The 8,180-nt window shown below is 43.6% G+C and overlaps 1 pseudogene; it reads left to right on the forward strand.

Moving 5' to 3' along the window:
* The first annotated feature begins 459 nt into the window (after positions 1–459).
* LOC130124031 (proteasome subunit alpha type-6-like) lies at positions 460–1,029 on the forward strand (annotated as a pseudogene).
* Positions 1,030–8,180: the final 7,151 nt, after the last annotated feature.

The following is an 8,180-nucleotide window of genomic DNA, read 5'->3' on the forward strand; positions in this document are numbered from 1 at the left end:
ATTCCCTTGGACAGTGATTTTTTTTTTTTAGCTTGGATATATGCGTTGGTTTGGATATGTTTGTTCTTGTAGTTTTTGGACGTGTTCCTGGCTTTGTGTTGTACTGCTGTGGGCTGGGGGAAACGGCATTTCGTTTAATTTCATGTACATGAAGTGAAATGACAAAGTGTTCCTGATTCCTGATGAAGTGTTCCTGAACAGCCAGTGAATGAACGGGAGTGAGACTGAGAGAAGACAAATGATCTTATTACTATTTATATATATATATATATATATATATATATATATATATATATATATATATATATATATATGTATTACTGATACGTCATATTACTATCTTCTCTCCTGAAGGAAGACTTTATCAAGTTGAATATGCATTCAAGGCCATTAATCAAGGTGGACTCACATCAGTTGCTGTTAGAAAGAAAGACTGCAGTTGTCCTAACACAGAAAAAAGTACCTGATAAGCTCCTTGTTGCCTCCACAGTCACCCACCTTTTCAGATTAACATAATATTGGCTGTGTGATGTCTGGGATGACAGCAGATAGCAAGTCCCAGGTCCAGCGAGCTTGCTATGAAGCAGCCAACTGGCAGTACAAGTATGGTTATGAGATCCCAGTGGACATGCTTTGTAAGAGAATTGCTGACATCTCACAGGTCTACACGCAGAATGCTGAGATGCGAGCACTGGACTGCTGTATGATCGTGATTGGAATAGTTGAGGAGAATGGTCCTCACTCAGTTATACAAGTGTGACCCAGCGGGCTACTACCGCGGTTTCAAGGCCACCGCTGCTGGAGTGAAGCAGACAGAAGCTACTAGCTTCCTGGAGAAAAAAGTGAAAAAGAAATTGGACTGGACTTTTGAACAAACCGTTGAGACTGCAATTTCTTGTCTCAACTGTTTTGTCCATTGACTTCAAGCCCTTTGAACTAGAAGTGGGAGTTGTTACAAAACAGGACACCAAGCTCAGGATTGTGATGGAGGCTGAAGTAGAGGCCCATCTGGTGTCTCTGTCAGAGTGAGGCTGAACCAGCAGAGACCTATTTCACCTTCTGGATTAAAGTTAGAGCATGATGGGATATGTCAATAGTCTCAGATGGCCCATGTCGAATCTTTTTGTAATACATGTGTGAATAAGTTAATCGTTGTAAATCACATTTCAGTGGCCTTACGCATACAAAATAGATAGCAACTGTACAGAAAACAGCTTGTGTTCTATTGTAACAGGTGTCTGAAATTCAGATTTGACCAGAAATGTAAAGCGCATTGAGTGGCTGTTGCAGCTAGAAAAGCGCTATATAAAATGCAACTTGATTGATTGATTGATTGATCTTCTACCACCAAACTGAAACCAGCCAATAATGTATCGATGCCCACATGCCAGGCCATGATTGGCTGTCAATCAAATCAATCTCCCTCCCCTCACATAATCCCACTTCTGGGACCTTTAGGGTGTGACCAAAAATCAATAAATCATCTTTCCCCAAGACTACTGAGAGGAGGATGAATGAATTCAGAACACGATTTAACCAAAGGCTTTTAGAAGAGCCAAGATGTGTGTTGGCTGTGTGTTATGGTCCAATAAACAGGTCCAAGGCTGAATTGCTTGCGGTAATCAGCAAAATGTGACATATCCAACCTCTAAGGAGACTCCCAGGAAGAACTGTTCTTTTAACACTGCACTCAATTCATCCATATCCATTCCTCCGTTTATTGAAGCTCAGACTCGATTGTGCAAAAGCTCCATATGGGTCATGTTTGCCAGTGTGGGGCCAGCAGAAGTCCCTTAAGTGAAAGAAGAAGAACTGTTAACAATTGTCTCTGGTTCAGATCCTGGTTGAGGCAGTGGGTTTTTCTAAAGGTCCCTCTTTAAGGTCAGTGACCTGGATTTTTGAACATGATGTCCAGTTGGATATAAAAAGAGCAGTAACGTGTTCCTGCCAGGCATGAATATCTAGAAATAAACCTGTATTTATGCAGAAAAGTCACACATTTGGCGTGTTTACGTTTAACAGCTGGGCAAGGTGTTTTGTCTGTCAATAGAATGTTAGGATAGCCATGATCACGAGATTTTATTTATTCATTTTATTTATTTTTACTGTGAAATGGCTCCTCATGTTATTCCAGACCCATATCTCTTCCTCTACGAGCTTGACGTTGACAGAAAATTAGAGTTGCTGAGTGACTTTGGCATCATGATGAGAAATAACAAGCCTGGTAGTGCTTTTATGGCACATAGTGTATTCTGTTTATGATGCACCATCAAGCCTCACACTCCTCATCATCCAGTCGAGCATCGTTAACCCGAACAACACAAGCATGTCAGCAAATGAAGCATATTCATGTGATGTGTGTAATATTTTGACTCATAGGTTTGTGTATTTCTTCTGCGTTTTTCATGAAATCAGAAGTCAGTTGTGTGTCAGAGGTAACGTATTGGTGTGTGGACTCGTTTTACGGAGTCAACGTCTGTGCCAGTGTGTGATGAGTAGCTGAGCACTCAGCAGGAAGGGGATGAGGTAAGCGTGGCGGTGGTGGGGCAGGGGTAATTCGCCAGCACCGTGCACGTTTGCCTCCCCAATACTTCTGCAGGGATGAAGGCAGCAGGGCGCGGAGCTGACATAATGCAGGCCGCGACAACAGGAAGTAGAGGGGCGGGTTCCAGCACGGCGCCAGGCACACCAACAAAATGGCTGACAGGGCCGCAACCTCCCACAGCAAGGACACCTCATCTCCCGTTTCCTGATGTAGAATAAAGGTGAAACGGACTTACGGATTTCAGCAAAGTATAATGCATTTGTACTCTAAACAGATTTGTTTGGTTTATCTGGCGCACCCTGCTGACTGTTTTTGGCAATAACTGTAGGAAAAGTTTTCCGTAACGTCAGTTTTCGCCCCTTTTTTATACATGCATCGGATTTGCTTCTGATAGTGAAGTAAATTTGCACAATGCCTTTGCGTAGAGTTCAATTCTGGTGAACTTTTGACTTGCAAATTCATGCCATTGACCAATAGCAAGACTGCTTTGACTGCGTTCACCTCTGATGGGGCTAAGCAGGGTCAAAAATGAAGGAAGCTATCATTTTACCTGATTCACATCCAATTGCATACAACTGTGGTCTGCCAGAATATAAACTTATACATAAAAACTGTGGCAGCAGTAGATGGTATAATTATTCATTCATTCATTCAGCATTAGCCATTTCTCCGGGGTAGGGTCACGGTGGCAGCAAGCTAAGTAGGACACTAGTCGTCCCTCTCCCAGCAACGCCCTCCAGCTCCTCCTGGGGGATCCCAAGGCGTTCCCAGGCCCGATTGGACATGTAGTCCCTCCAGCGAGTTCTGGGTCTACCCCGGGGTCTCCTCCCAGTAGGACGTGCCCGGAAAACCTCCAAAGGAAGGCACCCAGGAGGCATCCTAATCAGATGCCCGAACCACCTCAGCTGGCTCGTTTCAATGCGAAGGAGCAGCGGCTCTACTCCGAGCTCCCTCCAGATGTCCGAGCTCCTCCAGATGTCCGAGCTCCTCCTCTAAGGCTGAGCCCAGACACCTTATGGAGGGTATCTGCAATCTCACCCTTTCTGTCACGACCCAAAGCTCATGACCATAGGTGAGGGTTGAAACGAAGATTGATCGGTAAATTGAGAGTATAATTATGCATACTTATGTTTCATTAATTTAATTGGGTTTAGTGTTTATGGTCGCCAAGCTTACAATACCGCGAGGACATGCAAATTGCTCTGCCAGCTGCTGGTGTGACTGGGCCTAACAGTGTGCTCGCCAAAAAAAAAAAAAAAAAAGTGTGCTTGCTTAGTAATTCAATAATTGTGATAATTTGCTTTGGATTTGGGATTGGATTGGTTGTAAACCAATTGCATGCCAGAATGATTAAGTTTGTTATCATGAAATACAATATGTGGCTGCAGGGGGACTTGATGATACCGTTTAATTAATCTACACACACACACACACACAAAAAGTTTACACTGAGAGGAAGGCAACAAAAATACTGGAGAAATACTTGAAATAAACACTAGAGATACCCGACTCACCGGTCTGCCAATGGGGGAGGCTGCAGAGCTGATATAAGACGAGGTGATGTTTACAAACTCGAGTGCATAATAAGGCAGCCAGCTAATTGCAAAGACCAACGTAGAACCGATTAGCAAGGCTGTAGCTTTTTTGTTGCGTCTATCGGCGGCCAGTGTGCCTCTGCAGCTGTGGAGATGGTAGATGATGAAGCTACAGTTGACTGCAATACAGAGGAGAGGGGCCACGTAGTAAAACAGGAAGGCGGGGACCAGGAAGCCCAGCCACTGGTCCCGGCCCACGGCCCAAGTGCAGCTGCCGTCAAAGTGGATGTAGGTGACCTTAGGTAATGCCATCGCTACTGAGACCAGCCAGATAACCACCACTGTGCCTGCCCTGAGAGAGAGGGGGGGGGAGAGAGAGAGAGAGAGAGAGAGAGAGAGAGAGAGAGAGAGAGAGAGAGAGAGAGAGAGAGAGAGGGAGAGAACAAACACAAGGTTATTTGTCATCAAGGTAGTTCTCCTCCGTGTCAGTGGAAGTAGGTGACTTATGTAAGCCATCTGAGTGTGTACCCCGGGGTGAGTTGTAAGAGACTTTGACGGTGTCCGATGGGATTGGTGTACAATTCAAATTACTTACCTTAAAGGTTCAATGGTGCAGCATGAAGGGCACCGCAAACTTTCATGATTTACCCAAATTAAAACAAAACATTCAGGTGGCATTATATTTCCCCCCGTTTTTCTCCCCAATTGTATCCGGCCAATTACCCTACTTTTCCGAGCCTTCCGGTCACTGTTCCACCCCCCTCTGCCGATCCAGGGAGGGCTGCAGACTACCACATGCCTCCTCCGATACATGTGGAGTCGCCAGCTGCTTCTTTTCACCTGACAGTAAGGAGTTTCACCAGGGGAACGTAGCACATGGGAGGATCACGCTAATCCCCCCCGAACAAGCAGCCCCACCGACCAGAGGAGGCGCTAGTGCAGCGACCAGGACACATACCCACACCCAGAAGACACGACCAATTGTGCCTGTAGGGGCACCCGACCAAGCCAGAGGTAACACGGGGATTCGAACCGGCATCCCCCGTGTTGGTAGGCAACGGAATAGACCGCTACGCTATCCGGACGCCCCCAGGTGACATCACATTAGGGGAGGGAGATTGATTTGACTGACAGCCAATCACAGCTGGGCATTTTAAAAAGATCGTTGACATCGATATGCTGTTGGCTAGTTTAAATTTGGTTGAAGATAACTTGTCTTTTCTTAATTTCACTCCCATTTACTAATTGGATATTTTTACTAGTGAACAATTTGAAGTACAAGATTACGTAACTAGATTATTATTGCATTTGTCAGGAGGAGAAAAACGTTATGCTTGTAAGCCCAGATTGTTTGGCTGAAGTTCCAGAACAGTGTTGAAAATACATTATTCATTTCGTGGGAAGTTTGAAAATTTGGAGCACCAATCATTTTTGTGTTCATGGCCAATATAACCAGAGGGCACATTTGTGTCTTGTCCCTGTGGGAGCAGCTCTCTGGTAGCATACTTTCATTATTTTCCACTCTGCCTTTTTTATTGTTTATATGCCAATATGCTCTTCATTTAAAGGATGGCAGGAAACCTTCAGATTCATCTGGGATCTGGCCAAATGAAAGAAGACTATATTTTGTTATAAAGTCATTAGAGTGCTGTGCTTTCCAGAATGACAAGTTCTTTTCATTTTTTTTCCGGTAGAGAAAATCCTTCTTGGAGCATGTTCATGCCTTCAGTATATGTAGGTCATTCTCCAGATTTCTGCAAGTGAGAGATGTTCTCAGACCAGCATCTGACATGGTGTCCCTACCTGTCGTGTCATTTGTCCATTCATGTTAGAAGTAGTTAAGGTTTGGGTTAGAGTCAGTCTTTTAGTTTTTATTTTAGTTTTTATTTATCTTTTAGTTTTATAATTCGCACTATATATGAGGACCACATAAAGGAGATTGTAACAAAGGTTAATATAATTGATACAAAGAGTGTGGACCACGCAAAGAAAAAACAAAAGCAATACAATTATCCTCCTTGTGCTGCTTGTTGTGTGCTGCGGTACTGCCATATCGATAGGGTGTTATGTGCACCATGCTTGTTGATATATTTTGTTCTTATCTTATCTTTTATTTCTACTTGTTTCTATTTGTTTCTATTTTCTTGTTATCTTGTAAGTTTTAGTTTTTTCTTATTAGGTTTGGTGTGGACTGGTGTGGCATGTGTCAAAAACACACAAGCCGCCTAGCGCAATATAAAGCTTCTCCCAGACAAGTCAACCCCGCCTTCTCGAGGTTCAGACTGTTTTCACTAACGGGGCTCTGACTATGGGCAAATCACCGGTGCTCTATAGAGCACCGGTGATTTGAAACTGGTACACCACTACCTTGCAATCTTAAAACTGCATACGTGTGTGTAGCGTCAAGGTTCAAGGTTAGGGGTAGCCCAGAATCAACATATGCTATGTTGATTTGAGAACAACCCTCACTTGCAGAAATCAGGACAAGCCAACAAAGCTAGGTAAGTAGTTGGCAAGAAGCACTCACACTTGTGTTGGACTGGCAGTCGGTCTTGGTGGCGGCACGACCATACGATATCTTAACACTGACAGTACTGTCAAGCTGAATATATCCACGCCTGCCGTCAGCGAGGTCATGAATGCCAGCAGGACGCAGGTCCCACCACCTAGCTGCCAGTTTTTGGAGCTGGCACTCAGAAGTACACAGGGCAACGTGAGCAGGGCACACAGGTCCGCCAGGCTGAGGTTGAGGAGTAGGATGGAGCTAGGTGTGGACCGGCGCCGGGGACTTCTCATCAGGACCAACCATATGAGGAGGTGACCTCCTACCCCCACCAGGAGAGACATGACGCTGACCAGCGGCAGCACCAGAGAGAAAGAGATGGTAGTGTTGGTGGAAAGTGTGTTGAAGAGCAGGTTGACAATGGCGGGCATGATGTAGGTGGTGTGGCAGCGGGCGTTAAGATCTCTTCACTGTGAGATGGGAAGGACAAATGAAAACAAGAATGGGAGATGGAAGATAGATGATTAAATGGTGAAGACAATCGGTGGATAGCAGACAAATCAGAAGGATAGTAAATGAATAACGTTAATGGAAATATTTAACAGATGAAGATGGCGATGAGGAGGCAAGAGGGGAAATGGAAAGGGAGGTAGTGAGAGCAAAACAAAGTGAAGAGTCATAACATGTGGAAACAAGGACTCAGTGTCTTAGATGTGAAGCACATGTTGTATGACTGTTGTGAACAGAGCGATACAGGATCGTTCTCTTAAGTTTGTAATTGGAAGTAGATATATTGACTGCACATTTTCAACCGAGTAGCCAAAGTTACATATTATTTACGTCATCTCCTGACTGGACGCTAAACATTGACTTTGTAAGATAGATGCTTTTAGTTCAACAGAGTTAAAGTTAGCTCATCTGAATCGTGTTTTTTAGCTAAATGACAACCCAGAGAAGCAAGCTGACACATCAGAAACACATGAAACTTTTATCTAAAGATTGATTTGTTTGAGCAGGTTAAAGGTGATAGAGAACGTCTTACTTGCATCTTTGTCAATGGTGTTTCTGTGAAATCCTACACTGAATGACACCACATGGACAATACCAGGTGACAGAATATGAGGGAGAGAATAAGAGAATAGTGGTGAGGTTGCTGAAAAAATATATTTTGACAAATTTTTCTACCAATAAGGATTATAATGTTAATTATAAAAAATCATAAATTTTTAGATACACTCACTCACCAACATTTTTGGAGGCATTAATTGCAACCCCTCCCCCCCTCCCCGAATCGACGCAAATGTTGAGACTAAAGTCAAAGTCTGAATTTTTCGGCCGAAAAACTTCGCATAAAAATAATTACAACCTCACCTTTTTTCCTTAAGTTAACACATCAACACCAAAAATGTCGGTTAACATAAAAGTTTTTGAAAAAATTTCCATTTTCTCCTTTTTTTTACATCCATCAATAACTCTGAGATTTTTGAGAGTTGTTGGGCCACGTTTAGAGATTTTTTTACAATAAAAAAATCCATCCAAAAAATTCGGACTTGGTGTGGAAGTGAATCAGAAGCCGAGCTCATGAGGCATTTCATAT

The sequence above is a fragment of the Lampris incognitus genome, chromosome 14 (assembly GCF_029633865.1).
Source record: "Lampris incognitus isolate fLamInc1 chromosome 14, fLamInc1.hap2, whole genome shotgun sequence".
NCBI lineage: Eukaryota > Metazoa > Chordata > Actinopteri > Lampriformes > Lampridae > Lampris > Lampris incognitus.